We start from the raw sequence: 15,091 nt of genomic DNA, 5'->3' as shown, positions 1-15,091 counted from the left end.
TCTTCTATCTCCCTGATTAAAATTTTGAAAATTTTAGTCTATTCTTTCTTGGGTGCCTTGTCAAAGAGCACTTAATCTTGATTTCTGATATGTCTGTCTTTTATTTACTTTTCATTGTTGAAAACCAGTTCTCTTTAATTCCTAATTCAAGGGTACCCTTTTTATGCCCATGTATCACTGCAGAATATCTTCAAAAGGTGGCCTTTATTTTTTGTGACTGGAGAGGTATTGAGTGTCCTTCCATTTTTTTTTTTATTCCATCTTATTTGCAAGACTGTAGAATGTTCCCTTTACTTCTTTTCTCCGTCACCACCAAATCTCTGAAAACCATTTCTCCCAACCTTTTCAAATTCTCTTCTCTCAGAAACAGCACTTTTTAAGAATTGCTACCTCAATAGCATACATCTTTATATTCCTTCCTTATAGCAAGTGCTCTGATATAGCAGAACTCTTTTTCAGAATTTTTCTTACTCAGAATAGACTCTCTTCCTGGTGGTGATTTTAGATCAAGCCTGGGCCTGCCGCTGTCTACCCTCTTCACTCTTCCATGTAGGATTTCCCCTACATGGATTTACCCCTTGACTTCTTGAATGCTAGTGGGCAAAGCATGAAAAATAATTTGTTGGCATTTTGAGTTTTTATCTACTTGTGGGTAAATCTGAAGTTTGTGTGTTCTCTTTCTTCTGGTAATGCTGAAGGCATGGGTTTTGTGTGGTATTATTCATCCTTCTATTGTTCTCTATTTTTTGTAGCCATCATTTTAGCTACTCCTAGGGCTAATCTAGAAAGATTTCTTATTGTATCTTTTGAATGACCCTATCAACCATTAAGATTTCACTGAGCTTTACTTCTTGTGGTTTTCACTAAGCATATGTTAACTGTTTTTGTTTTTCAGACATAAAACTATGAGATAATATTGAATATGTTCTCAAACTACATGCCCCTCAACCCATAGATTCTAATAGTGCCCTCTCCCAGGAGATATGCTTCACTCTCCCCACTCCTTGTTTTCTGAAAATCACTATTCCAGCTACTATGACTCAGTGATAAAGAATCCACCTGCCAACGCAAGAGATGTGGGCTCTGTCCCCGGGTCGGAAAGATCCCATGGAGGAAGAAATGGCAATTCACTCCAGCACTCTTGTCTGAAGAATCCCACAGACAGAGGTCCATGGGGTTGCAAAAGACACAACTTAGTGACTGAACAACAACAATTCCAGCTATTGCTTAAATCTATATAATGCAGATTCTGTAGGTGATACGTTACAGGGACCCTGGAGTAACCAACAGCGAAACTCCTCAGAATGACATGTCCTAGAACCAAAGGATTTTGTAAACCTTCCTGACTCTAGACAGGAAAAACAATAACATTCTATGAATGTAGGGGAAAGGAGTGCATCAGTTCAAATTCATACCCAGCACCTGAGGATACTAGCATAAGGACATGACTGTTAACATATTGTTGTGAAATAAATAAAGCAGAGGTAAAACTTTTTACATTGAAAGTGGTAAGAAAATAATGAATATTTCACTTTGGATATATGTATGGAATAAGTAAAAAAAATGCCATAGGTATCTTTCATTCTTATATACCTCAACCTTATATTAGGGGCTTCCCTGGTGACTCAGCTGGTAAAGAATCCGCCTGCACTGTGGGAGACCTGGGTTCGATCCCTGAGTTGGGAAGATCCCCTGGAGAAGGGAATGACTACCCATTCCAGTATTCTGGCCTGGAGAATTCCATAAACTGTATAGTCCACGGGGTCACAAACAGTTGGACACGACTGAGCGACTTTCATTTTCACACACATTGATAACTGGTAGAAGGTCACTTTAGACTTGGCAACAAATAGACTTACGAGCAGTTTTGCAAAACTCAAACTCTTTGTTGATTGAGGAGTTTCTGGATCCAGTTCAGTTTGTGAGAATTTTCTGCATTTTTCAACCATCTATAGCTTTTCTGAAAAAAGCTATATCATGAAAGGTTTTTTCCCCCAAACACTATAAAAGAGATCAAAAGGATTTGGGGAATGCTGAGCTACAGGTTAAACCTACAGATTATCAGGCAAAGTCCTATTATACAACTGTTTCAGATACACTTTACTTGGCTTGTACTTGTTCTCTTTACCACAGAACCAAATATCATGAATCATACCTTTGACTCCTCTTCAACCAGGCCTAACATGTAGCTATTGGAATTGATAGCTATGCAAGTTAAAAATCTCAGCTGATGAACACTGAGGTTTTGTTGGTGCTGATGGTGGTGGTGGTGCTTATTTTAGTTTATTTTTGCCTCTGAAATTAAAGATCATGGCTATGTAGCTAGACTTATGATCCTCACATATGAGGACAGAAGAATAAGGTGTCCACTTGTCTCCACACTGTTACTCTGTCACCAGTCTCTCTGTTTGTGTTTTAAATAAATGGCTCTTGCCTTTTGACACCCTAGCCCAGAGCAGCACTGAAGCATCCTTCCTACATGACAGGTGTAATTTAGCATCTGACAGGATCTGTGCAAATTATTACTCGCCAGCACTAAATGAGACAGAGTGGACTGATGAGGGGCAGCAGGGAATAATGAGAAGATAAAGCACTGAGAGGCAAGAGGCAGGATCATAGCCCTGTCTCTACCTCTGGCTCATTATTTAACCTGAGGCAAGTCCCTACCCTGCTCTCGAGCCTCAGATTTCCCATTGATCAGGATGCTGTCTGGAGAGACTAATGGCTCAGAAGAACTCAAAGTGAAAGTGTTACTCGCTCAGTCGTGCCCAATTCTTGGCGACCCCATGGACTGTAGCCCACCAGGCTCCTCTGTCCAAGGAAGTCTCCAGGCAAGAACACTGGAGTGGGTAGCCCTTACCTTCTCCAGGGGATCTTCTCCACCCAGGGATCAAACCTGGGTCTCCCACATTGTAGGCAGATTCTTTACCATCTGAGCCATCTGGGAAGACCCCAGAAGAACTCAACCCTCTTCTGAAAGAGACTGTGATTAGAAATTGGCCTCATGGCCTCCTAGAGGTTTGTAGGTCTTGTGGAGTAGTACGTAAACAAGCAGGAAAAAGGAGTGGTCCAAGAGAAGGGAGGCCTGAGCCCTCACCCCCCAGCTAAGACAGATGAGAGAGGATGAAGGAACACTCGCTGTCACCTAGTTACCTAGCCTCTGTCATATCATTCACACCCAGGGTCCAATCAGTCTCTGCTTGGATACCACCACCAACGATGAGTTCATTTCCTGTCAAAGTAGCCCCTATCATTTTGCATTTTTAGTGCAGTAGAAATGGAGAAAAGTGGGTGCTTTCAAGAGATATTCACAGAATAAAAGTTACAGGAGGGAGGTGTTGGGGATGAAGCCTAGTTTTATGACTCGTAAAAACACATGGTTGAGCATTGCATTCACTTAGGAACAGATTAAGGGCAGGTACAAGAAGATCATGAGTTCAGCCTTAAACGTGGGACTTGAGGAGCCATTGAGACATCCAAGCAAAGGCAGGTGACCAGTTGGATATAAAGACCCAGAGCTCAAAGGAGACATCCAGACTGAAGACAAATGAATTAGAGTTGTTTTCCTAAAGAATGATGGAGGTAGCCATTGAGGAAACAGTATATAATGAAAAGGAGAAAAGGGGCCTTAGATGAGAATTTGAGGAGTACCAACCTTGAAAGTGTGGATGGATGAGGAATTGATGGGGAGCCAGAGAAGTGAGGGGAGAACCAGGACAGTGGTACTTTGGAAATCGCTAGAGAGTTTCAAGAAAAACAAAGTTGTCAGTAGTGTCAAGAGCTGCTAAGAAGTCAAGTAAAATAGGGATTAAAAATGGCCATTGAATGCAATGGTTATGCTTGATGACTCTACTAAGAACTATTTAGGTAGACTTATGGGGCCAGAAGTTAGGGTAGAGGAGGTTGAGGATAAGTAGGAGATGAGGCCAGATTAAAGGTAGGTAGAAGAAGATCATGAGTCCAATCTTTCACCCATGGGTGTCCCTTTTTCAGTTTCTCTAATAATAGCACAGTGGCCTCTATTTGAACCCCCAAGAACAGGGCATTCTTCATCATGAGGCTGACAGAAGAAAGAATAGGATGCTATCTTTGATTTTCTAAAGGGTTCTCCTTAGGAAGAGGGGCCTGACCTTAAAGAACCTAGGATAGAACCTCCAAGAAGCAGATTTCAACTTCATGTGAGACAACAGGCCTTAAAAGAAAGAGCTATCGAACAGACCAAACAGAGTTCATGGTCTCAACCTCAGGTGTTCGCTCCCCTTCCTTCTGATACAGGGAGTGCTCCTGCATAGCCACTTACAATCCACTATTATTATTGAAAGAGACCTCCTGATATGGACCCTTTGGGGAGTTTCTTCTGGTTTGTCTTTTTTATGCTCATGGAGAAATAGTGGCCAAGCCATTCTTTTCCTAAGAAGAAACCTTCAGAATTTGTTAACGAGGTCATAAAAAAAAGTGAAAGTCGCTCAGTTGTGTCCGACTCTTTACGACCCCCTGAACTATACAGTCCATAGAATTCTCCAGGCCAGAATACTGGAGTGGGTAGCCTTTCCCTTCTCCAGGGGATCATCCCAACCCAAGGATCAAACCCAGGTCTCCCACACTGTGGCCAGATTCTTTACCAGCTGAACTGCAAGTGAAGCCCAAGAATACTGGAGTGGGTAGCCTATCCCTTCTCCAGCGGATCTTCCCAACCCAGGAATCAAACCGGGGTCTTCTGCATTGCAGGCGGATTCTTTACCAACTGAGCTATCAGGGAAGCCCAGTGGGGTCATGTCCTACTTTAAATCAGCTTAAAAAGACAAAAGAGTACGAACACCCAGCAGACTAAAGAGAGAAAGAATCCTTAGGCAAGTACCCTCCCCTGACAGTGAAGGGTTAAAAGCAAGAGGATGCTGGTAACTGGGGCTGCCTCTAAGCTCTGCCAGCAGTCATAGCTTAGCCTCCATCAGTAGAGGCCCCGCCCATTCAAGCAGAGACACACAGCTTGATTTTAGGGGCCATGGTTTATATAAATGCATCAGACATCACCTATAGTCCTGCAACTTGCTTTTGTTTTTAATTTTATGGAAGTATAGTTGATTTGCAATGTTGTGTTAATTCCTGCTGTACAGCAAAATGATTCAGCTATACATATATATTTTTTATTTTTCATACTCTTTCCCATTATGGACTTATCACAGTGTAATAAATATAGTTCCCTGTGGTATACAGTAGGACCTTGTTGTTTATCCATCCTAAATATAATAGTTTGCATCTGCTAGTCCCAAACTCCCAGTCCTTCCTTCCCTCCCCCTCCTCCCCCTTGGCAACCACAAATCTGTTCTCTATGTCTGTGGGTTTGTTTCTGTTTTGTAGATATTTCATGCAACTTGCTTTTTTTAAGTAATGCTTGTGGATATTATTCATTTTTTATTATGAACATCTTCCTATGAATATATCTGTACATGTAGGCCTATCTCATTCATTTTACAGGCTGAGTAGTATTCCGTTAAGTGGGTACACAGAATTTATTTATATGATCTGCTTTTATTGGACATCTGAGATATTTCCAAGTACTTCCAAAACTACAGTGACAACTCTGTGCATACATACATTTGTGTGTGCTTCTGTTAGCATTCTCTAGAATATGTGAATATCTTTTCCTTTGCTTTTTACTATAGTAAGCAATTAGAACCTGCAATGGCACGCAACTCCAGTACTCTTGCCTGGAGAATCCCATGGATGGAGGAGCCTTGTGGGCGGCAGTCCATGGGGTCGCTAAGAGTCGGACATGACTGAGCAACTTCACTTTCACCTTTCACTTTCATGCATTGGAGAAGGAAATGGCAACCCACTCCAGTGTTCTTGCCTGGAGAATCCCAGGGACGGGGGAGCCTGGTGGGCTGCCATCTATGGGGTCACACAGAGTCGGACACAACTGAAGCGACCTAGCAGCAGCAGCAGCTGGGCACAAGTATAGTATTTCTAAGAATATATTCTTCGAAGCAATTGCTGGGTCAAAGAGGATGAATATTTTTAAAATTTACTGCCAAATTGCCCTCCTAAGATCTCACCAATTATATACTCTTGCCAGTGAGAGTATGAAAGTGTCTGTATCCCTCACATATACTTCAACTCTGGTTGTTTTAAATTTCTTAATTTTTGCTAATTTGTTAGGTAGAAAGGTGATTACAAAAAAAAAAAAGAATTGCATTTCCCTGATCATTAGTGAAGCTGAACATTTTTTAATATCTTTGTTGATATTTTTACTTCTCCTTTGGTGATTCACCTGTTCAGAGACTTTGCTGGTTTTTCTTTGTCTTTTGTAAAATTGATTTAAAGGAGCTCTCTAAACAACTGATGCTTTCTTAGTACTGTATCTGTTTTATATGCTATAAAAAATTTTGCCTAGTCGATCACTTATCTTTTAATTTTGTTTACCTTTGCCCATTTTTCTGCTGACATATTTAGATCTTCCTATTGATTTGTAAAGACTTTCTATCTTAGGGATAACTATCTTTGTCATAAATCTCGAAAATATGTTTGTTTTCTTTTTTGTTTTAGATTTTCTTGAGTGCAGGAGATGTTTTATTTTTGTTTTTGCACATATACCTTTGTATATCAAAAGTCTCTAGGGAGGTTTTCCACACCCTGAAATGAGATATTCACCAATATCTTCATTAGGTTTTCCTAGATGTGATTCTTTAATCCATCCAGAATTGATTTTGTTGTGTGGTATGCCATAGGAAGGGGCTTCCCTGGTGGCTCAGCTGGTAAAGAATCCGCCTGCAACGCAGGAGACCACAGTTCAATTCCTGGGTCAGGAAGTTCCCCAGGAGAAGAGATAGGCTGCTACTGCTACTGCTAAGTCACTTCAGTCGTGTCCGACTCTGTGTGACCCCATAGACGGAAGCCCACCAGGCTCCGCCGTCCATGGGATTCTCAAGGCAAGAACACTGGAGTGGGTTGCCATTTCCTTCTCCAATGCATGAAAGTGAAAAGTGAAAGGGAAGTCACTCAGTCGTGTCCGACTCTTAGCAACCCTATGGACTGCAGCCTACCAGGCTCCTCCGTCCATGGGATTTTCCAGGCAAGAGTACTGGAGTGGGGTGCCATTGCCTTCTCCCACTCACTCAGTATTCTTGGCCTTCCCTGGTGACTCAGAGAGTAAAGCATTTGTCTGCAATGCAGGAGACCTTGGTTCAATCCCTGGGTTGGGAAGATCCCTTAGAGGAGAGCATGGCAACCCACTCCAGTATTCTTACCTGGAAAATCCCCGTGGACAGAGGAGCCTGTCGGGCTACAGTCCATGGGGTCACAAAGAGTCGGACATGGCTGAGCGACTAAGCACAACACGGCATGCCATAAGAATCTAATTTTTTTCTTGCAAAATAGTCGGTCAAATTTCCCAATATCTTTCATCAAATTAGTCATCCTTTCCTCTGGTTTGTAATCCCAATTTACTCATACATTTTTTATTTGGACTTGAAAGAGGTAGAAATGATTATTATCAGCAATCTTGACTTCATTTACAAGGGAGAGGTGAATTATTATTTGTTTTGGATGGGAAAGGAAAGCGTGGTGTGGGATAAAATCAGGAAAAGGCAGCTAAGATAGTCATGGAATTTGTTGTGAAAAAGGAAAGTCTGAGGCAGAAATGGGAAAAGAGAAAACTACTGAGTCATAGAAGGAACGTGTTATCAAAACAACAATGGCCGCAGGGAAGGAATATTTGTGAGCGTCTCTAAAAAAGGAGGCTGCAAACAGAATTGAGTAGGTTATACGGGGGTCCCAGCGGAAGGGGAAAAGTTGACAGTCATTTCCCCTTGCACGTGACCTAAGTGGCTATCACAAAGCTCGGCATAGAGTGCCTGTTTTGTCACGGTTGTTAATTAATTAACAAATATAAAGAACTGGCTTTGTGGCTATATATTTAATATATATGTGAGACTTATGCTGTAATATTTATATTATGTAAAATATATATATAAAGCTTTACTTTAAAGCTTAAAATTTTACATATGGTAACGTATATGGTTCCATGCTATCCTCTTAACTCATCCCACCTCTCTTTCTCCGACTGTGTCCACACTCTGTTCCCTGTGACTGCATCTCCACTGCTGCCCTGCAAATAGGTTCATCGGTACCATCCCTCTGGACTCCACGTGTATGTGTTAATATACAATATTTGTCTTTCTCTTTCTGACTTACCTCACTCTGTATAATAGGCTCTCGGTTCAGTCACTCATTAGGACTAACTCAAATGTGTTCTTTTTTATAACTGAGAGAATTTGCTATGTGACACAGGGAGCTCAGCCCAGTGCTTTATGACAACCTGGAGAGTCGGGATGGGGAGGAAAATGGAGGGGGGCAGTTCAGGAGGCAGGGGCCTCTGTATACCTGTGGCTGATTCATGCTGATGTATGGCAGAAACCAATACAATCTTGTAAAGCAATTATCCTCCAATAAAAAAAATGAAAAACAAAGAGAAATGTTTAAAGTAATGTATGTTCATTATTAAAAAGAGAGAGAGAAAATAGAAGATAGAATAATGCTAGCTACCTTTTATTGAGCATCTACTGGGGTCCAGAACTTTATTAACTGCTTTACATATATGTGATTTCATAAAGAAGAAAATTAAAACTCCTGTAATCTCACCACTTGAGATTAACCACCATTAACACCCTGCTGTATTTCCTTTCCCTCCAGTCTCATTCTTCTGATAAATGTTTTACAACAATATCTAACATTTATTGAGCTGTTACTCCCATGCCAGAACTAATAAAATAGTTTATTTAAAGCTTTTTTAAAAACACTTTATTAAACCTTGTAACAATCCTAAGAGATATGCATTATTATTATTTTGATTTTATAGATAAGGAAATTGGGACTAGTGAGGTTAAATAATGGGCCCCTTCCATATACTGTTTTGTAGCTAGCTTTTTATCACTTAAGCTTATATCTACAAAGTTTTCCCACATTATTAACTATCCCACAGAAGAGATTATTTAATAACTTTCTATTCAATCGTTACTGATTTTTAATAGAATAAATTATGCTGGTGGTGATCATTTTGAAATGTATAGATATATTGAATCACTCTGTTCTGCACCAGAAACTTAACATAGTGTTGTAGGTCAATTATACTTCAAAAACAAACAAACTCAGAAAAAGAGATCAGATTTGCAGTTACCAGAAGCTGGAGTGGGGAGAGGGCTGTGGGGGGTGGACTTGGGTGAAGATGATCAAAAGGTACAAACTTCCAGAAATAAGATAAATAAGTACTATGGATACAATGTACAACATGATTAATATAATTAGCATGTTGTATGTTATATATGCAAAATGATAAGAGAGTAAATCCTCAGAGTTTTCATCACAAGGAAAAAACTTTTTTTCCTTTTTTGAAATTTTATATGTCTGTGAGAGGATGGGTGTTCACTAAACTTATTGTGGTAATTATTTCGTTATGTGTATATAAGTCAAATCATTATACTGTGCACCTTAAACTTAGTGCGTGCATGCTAAGTTGCTTCAGTCGTGTCTGACTCTGTGAGATCCTATGGACTGTGGCCTGCCAGGCTCCTCTGTCCATGGGATTCTCTAGGCAAGAATACTAGAGTGGGTTGCCATGCCCTCTTCCAGGGGATCTTCCTAACCCAGGTAATCAAACCCACATCTCTTATGTCTCCTGCATTGGCAGGCAGGTTCTTTACCTCTAGCGCCACCTGGGAAGCTACTTACACTTAGTGCTGTATGTTGATTACATCTCAATAACACTAGAAGAAAATTAATTAAAAATGTTTTAAAAAAGAATAAATACTGCTGTTACTAACAACCTTGTAGTTAAAGCTTTGTGCATATCTGAACACATAGATTGAAAAAAAAAACAGTCCATAGAACAGTCTTATGGACTCTGTGGGAGAGGGAGAGGGTGGGAAGATTTGGGAGAATGGCAATGAAACATGTAAAATATCGTGTAGGAAACGAGTTGCCAGTCCAGGTTTGATGCACGATGCTGGATGCTTGGGGCTGGTGCACTGGGACGGCCCAGAGGGATGGTATGGGGAGGGAGGAGGGAGGAGGGTTCGGGATGGGGAACACATGTATACCTGTGGCGGATTCATTTTGATATTTGGCAAAACTAATACAATTATGTAAAGTTTAAAAATAAAATAAAATTAGAAAAAAAAAAAAAACAGTGGAATTACTGAATCAACTTTTTTTCAGGCTCTTTCTACATATTGTCAAATTGCCTACCAGAATGCTTCAACCATTTTACACTCCACCAGCAATAAATGAAAGTACCTATTTAATGCCCTCACCAACACTGAGTATTATTAATTTTAAATTCTAACCAATTTAAATGGATGAGCAATTATAAATCATCATTTCAGTTCATTTTTATCACAAAGGAACAACAAAACAGGCTTTGTTTCTTTCAAATGTTTAATTAAGCTTCTTTCATGTGCCAAGCACTCTTCTGGGGGCTAAGGATGGGACCATGAACAAGACAAACCCAAACCCTGCCTTCTTGGGATTCAGACCCAATACAGAGGTACATTCAACATGCAGTGAACAAATGTCAGGTGTTAATTCTGTGATAAGTACTTAGAAGTACTTAGTGTTTATCAACTCCTTCTAAAGTAAAGCACTAAGAACTCATTTGAGCCTCACAACAATTCTTTTGGTAGGTACTATTATTGCCCCCCGGAGAAGGCAATGACACCCCACTCCAGCACTCTTGCCTGGAAAATCCCATGGATGGAGGAGCCTGGTGGGCCACAGTCCATGGGGTCGCTAAGAGTCGGACAAGACTCAGCGACTTCACTTTCACTTTTCACTTTCCTGCATTGGAGAAGGCAATGGCAACCCACTCCAGTGTTCTTGCCTGGAGAATCCCAGGGACGGGGGAGCCTTGTGGGCTGCTGTCTATGGGGTCGCACAGAGTCAGACACAACTGAAGCGACTTAGCAGCAGCAGCAGCATTATTGGCCCCATTTACAGACAAGGAAACTGAATCACCAAGAGGTCAGGTAACTTGTTCAAGGTCATACAACAAGTAGCAAAGGCTAGATTCAGACCCAGACCACTCAGACTCAGAGCCTTTAACCGTTACTATCCTTCTGTTGGAGGACAGAGTACAAGATATGCTGAGACACTGAAGAGTAGAAAGAAGATAAAGGAAAATAGAAAAATTAAAACAAAATGGATTCAAATAAAGAGCAAAAGGTTCAGAAATGGAAGTTCATTTGGGTCAGAAATATTACCATGAGATCTGGAACTGTGTCTTTGTCTCCTTCTTTGAATAGGTGAGGATGACACGTGGCCAAAACCAGATAGATCATACATCCATGGAACAATAGACCTGGAACAGTCTGAAGGCGGAGCAAAGGACTAATCTAAATTCTCCAGCTGTGAGGCAGAAGAGGAGGGAAGAAGGGAGCACCAGCAGCCTGTGCCTTCCTAGACCTCCAGGAATGGGAAATGCAAAGGGTTCAGTCCCAGCAACATTAAAAACTGAACAGATGAGGAGAAAATAGAAACTTGTACTTTTCCTGGGCTTCCGGCCAAGTGAGTTCCCAACTTGGCTTGAGGCTACTGCCCCCGCCGGCAAGACCTGCCGCTTTGCAGACCTTTGGGGTGACACTCCTGTGGGCTGCAGCGCCATCTAGCAGATGTGATGGTGAAATGGCACCAGAACCCCCTGGCCATTCTGAAGTCTTTCGAAACACAAGTACCCACTGTGCTAAGTGCTGAGGTTGCCACAACGAACAAACAAGTCTCTGACCTTGAGAAGGTCACCATCCATCTGAGGAGACCGTCACAAGTTCTAGAGCAGAGATTTATTCCAGTGTTTATGCAACAGGGGTTAAGGCAGCTGACCTTCCCCAGGGTTCAGGGAAGGCTACACAAAAGAAGCAGTGTTCAAACCAGGTCTCAAAAGATGAGGAATTATTTGTCAAGTCAGGCAATGGGACTGAAGTTCAAAGGGCCAGAGATTTGAAAGAGTTCAATGCTTTCAGGCCAAGTGCAATATTCAAACCACAAGCCCTGGCCACCTTACAGACCAGCTCATTCGTTCCATGTTTAATGGATGAAGTTACCAAGATTCAGGCAAGGAGGGGAACTCATGAAATTCATACCCAAGTTAGAAGTGTCCACAATGGAACTGAAGTCTCCAGACCACAGGAGAAAAAGGCCTGCCACGACTGTCTGGAGAAGGTCATATCATCTGGCTCGACAGTAAGGCTGCACGCATGGAAGTTAGACCTTGAACTCAAAAAGACTTGCTTGCATTCAAGACCTACATCTACCCCAGCTCGGTGAGTTTTGTCAAGTGACTTATTCTTCTTAAGTCTCAGTTTTCTTATCTGTCAGATAGGAACCATCATAGTCCTGATGTTTGTTATGAGATTAGAGTTAATCCATGATAAGTGCTTTGTACAATGCCCAGTATATGCCGAATGCTTGGGGATCAAAAATTGAAGTCTGCAGTTTCAATATCATCACTTTTTACTGCAGCATGATGATATTTTTCTTATTTGAAAACATTTATTATTATTGACTCTTTACTATTTATTATTTTTACCGTTTCTTATTACACAGTGAGAACTTACTGAAGGAACTGGGGCTATTCTGTCTGAATAGGATAAAAACAGAAGCCACAGTCCTGTTTTCAAAACTTGCAGGGGTGGGCTAGAACAGACTGGGTGGAGCTCATCTGAGGGACCCCTGGGAGCCAAGCCAGACACAGTGGGTAAGAGCTGCAGGAAGGCAGATTTTAGTCTAGTGTAAGGAACTTTCTTACTCTTCAAGTGGCCCTGGGCGGAAGTTATTTACTTGTTGTTAGAAATGTTGAATCTAAGACCAAATGACCATTGATCATGGCTGAACCGCACCTTTCATGGGTCAGGAAGTCATCCAGTCCATTTCACTGCTTGATGCCTTAAATATCTAATTGAGCTCTGCTTTCTAGGGGAATATGATTTGGTAGGTCATCTGGGAAGACAGCTGTCTATGTTTATAAATTTCAGAATCATGATCAATGCTCAAAGATGTTAGGACCCAAAATACATAACCTTGTTTATCAGAGTAATTCATTAGATTTTAGCTGGAAACGTGAGGAAGAGGCTGAGATGCCCATGTCAGCCTGGAGACAGGGGAATGGGCCTGAGAAACAGAAAGCAGTTGAGCCTTATTCGCTGAGTGCTGCCTGGAGAATGCATCTTCATTCTGAGGAAATGGGAAGGGCTCTTAGGATCCTGATGGCCATATAGGGTGCAGAGGTATGGCCTTAAAATCATTAAATAACGGAACACATCAGATACTCACTATTCAAACATCAATGTGGGGTCTGCTACATGCAAGCACTTGAAATATAAAAGTGAATCCAAAAACCAGAATCTAGATGAAGCCAGGAGATGTAGAATCTAGGAAGGTAATAAGACCTGGGCACAGAAAAACTTCAATCCACAATGGGAAGGACTAGTGTTAATAGGCAAGTCCTGTGGGATCACATGACCTTCACTGGAGGCAGCAGAGGAGGAAGTGACATTTGAGCTGGGTCTTGAATAACACAGAAGATTTGAACCCAAAATGATGAGAGAGAAGAGCTCTTCAGGGGAAACAGCAATGTGGGCAAAGGCACAGGGGACCTAAAACCATGGGCTTGGGGGTGGATAGAGCCCCCCTGTGACTGGACCTTATGCAGTATGAGCAGTGGTGCTGCAGGATATAAGATCAAAGAAGGCATCATACAGCAATTCACCTCACGGGTGTGTACCCAAGAAAACTGAAAACATGCTTCCATGTCAAAAAAAAAAAACCTGTACATTAATGCTCATAGCGGTATTACTCATAACAGCCAAAAAATGGAAACAACCCAAATAAAACATAGTATATCTATACAACACAATGTTATTCAGCATTCAGCAATAAAAAGGAATGTAATAGTGATACGTGCTACAGCATGGATGAACCTTGCAAATATGCCTAATGAAAGAAGCCAGGTACAAAAAAAAAAACAACACCTATGATGTGATTCCATGTACATGAAAGACCCACAGTGGGCAAATCAATAAAGACAGAAATACTGGTGATCCCCTAGGGCCAGGGGCATTAGGAGTCAACACCTGGAGAGCATGGGCCTTCTTTTGGCGATGATGAAAATGTTCTAAAATTGGTTATGGTGATGGTTGCACAACTCCATGAATGTACTGAAAACCTTGAATTGTACCTTTTAAATGAGTAGATTGTGTGGCATAGAAACTGTATCTTAACAAACAAGCAAACCCAGTAGGCCTTCCCAGAGTCAGTGAGAGAATCAGTGGAACAACAGAAAACACCTAGTCCACTGGCCCCCAGCCCACCCCCGTGATACAGAAAGGGACCTTAGGGTCCAGAGCAGGGAAGGATTCGCCCCGGGGTCTCGCAGTCAATCAGCAACAGAGCTGGGACTGCACAGCTCTGCCACCTGCCTCAGGGTCCCTGCTGTGCCTGGAGCTATTCTCCTTGCTTTTCCACTCCCAGAAACACACCCCTCAAGCAGAATTCATACCCCTGGCTGCCTGACAGTCTACCTGGAGAAACCGGGAAAGAGCAGCAGAATCATACAATTTGTTTCCAAATGAGGGTTGGAAGAAAAGCCGTAAGTGAGGTTTACATCCCCTCTGTAATATTCTCACCAGCTGGGCACCCAGCAGTCTTTGAACATCCCCAGTGACAGGGAAATTGGAACCTCCAAAATACCCTCCTTTCATCTCTGAGCAGCTTTGCAGTGAACAGAATTCTATCTCCCTGTATTCTCTGTGTGGGGAGACCTAAGGGGCATACTTCAGCCAGACCTCTGTGGGAGGCTGTAAACTGAGCCGCAATTGTGTTTGCGTCCCTTTCCCTCACCAGGTCAAGTGTTTCTAAGGGCAGGGCTGGGTCTGAGTTTATATTCCCATGTCCTGAAATATAGCCAGACACAGGGAAGGCAGTCCAGAATGTTTGGTGAAAGAATGAGTGAACCAAAAAGAGAAACCGCAGGGTTTGATACACCCCCATTCATCTTAAACAGTCTGCTGCAGTGGTCCTTACACATCCTGCTCAGACCCTTCCAATG

General features: G+C 41.8%; 1 long non-coding RNA gene across 1 annotated transcript in view; it reads left to right on the top strand.

The window, feature by feature from the left end:
* LOC139184575 (uncharacterized) overlaps positions 1-15,091 on the top strand; it is a 62,876-nt gene that overhangs the window by 28,289 nt on the left and 19,496 nt on the right. Inside the window, exon 2 of the long non-coding RNA XR_011568114.1 lies at positions 11,295-12,308. This is a non-coding gene — a long non-coding RNA (uncharacterized lncRNA). The remainder of the gene's footprint in view (positions 1-11,294; positions 12,309-15,091) is intronic.

This window comes from Bos indicus, chromosome 8 (genome assembly GCF_029378745.1).
Source record: "Bos indicus isolate NIAB-ARS_2022 breed Sahiwal x Tharparkar chromosome 8, NIAB-ARS_B.indTharparkar_mat_pri_1.0, whole genome shotgun sequence".
Taxonomy (NCBI): domain Eukaryota; kingdom Metazoa; phylum Chordata; class Mammalia; order Artiodactyla; family Bovidae; genus Bos; species Bos indicus.
Note: the sequence above shows the minus strand (reverse complement) of the source record. Positions and strands in the feature narration are given on the sequence as shown.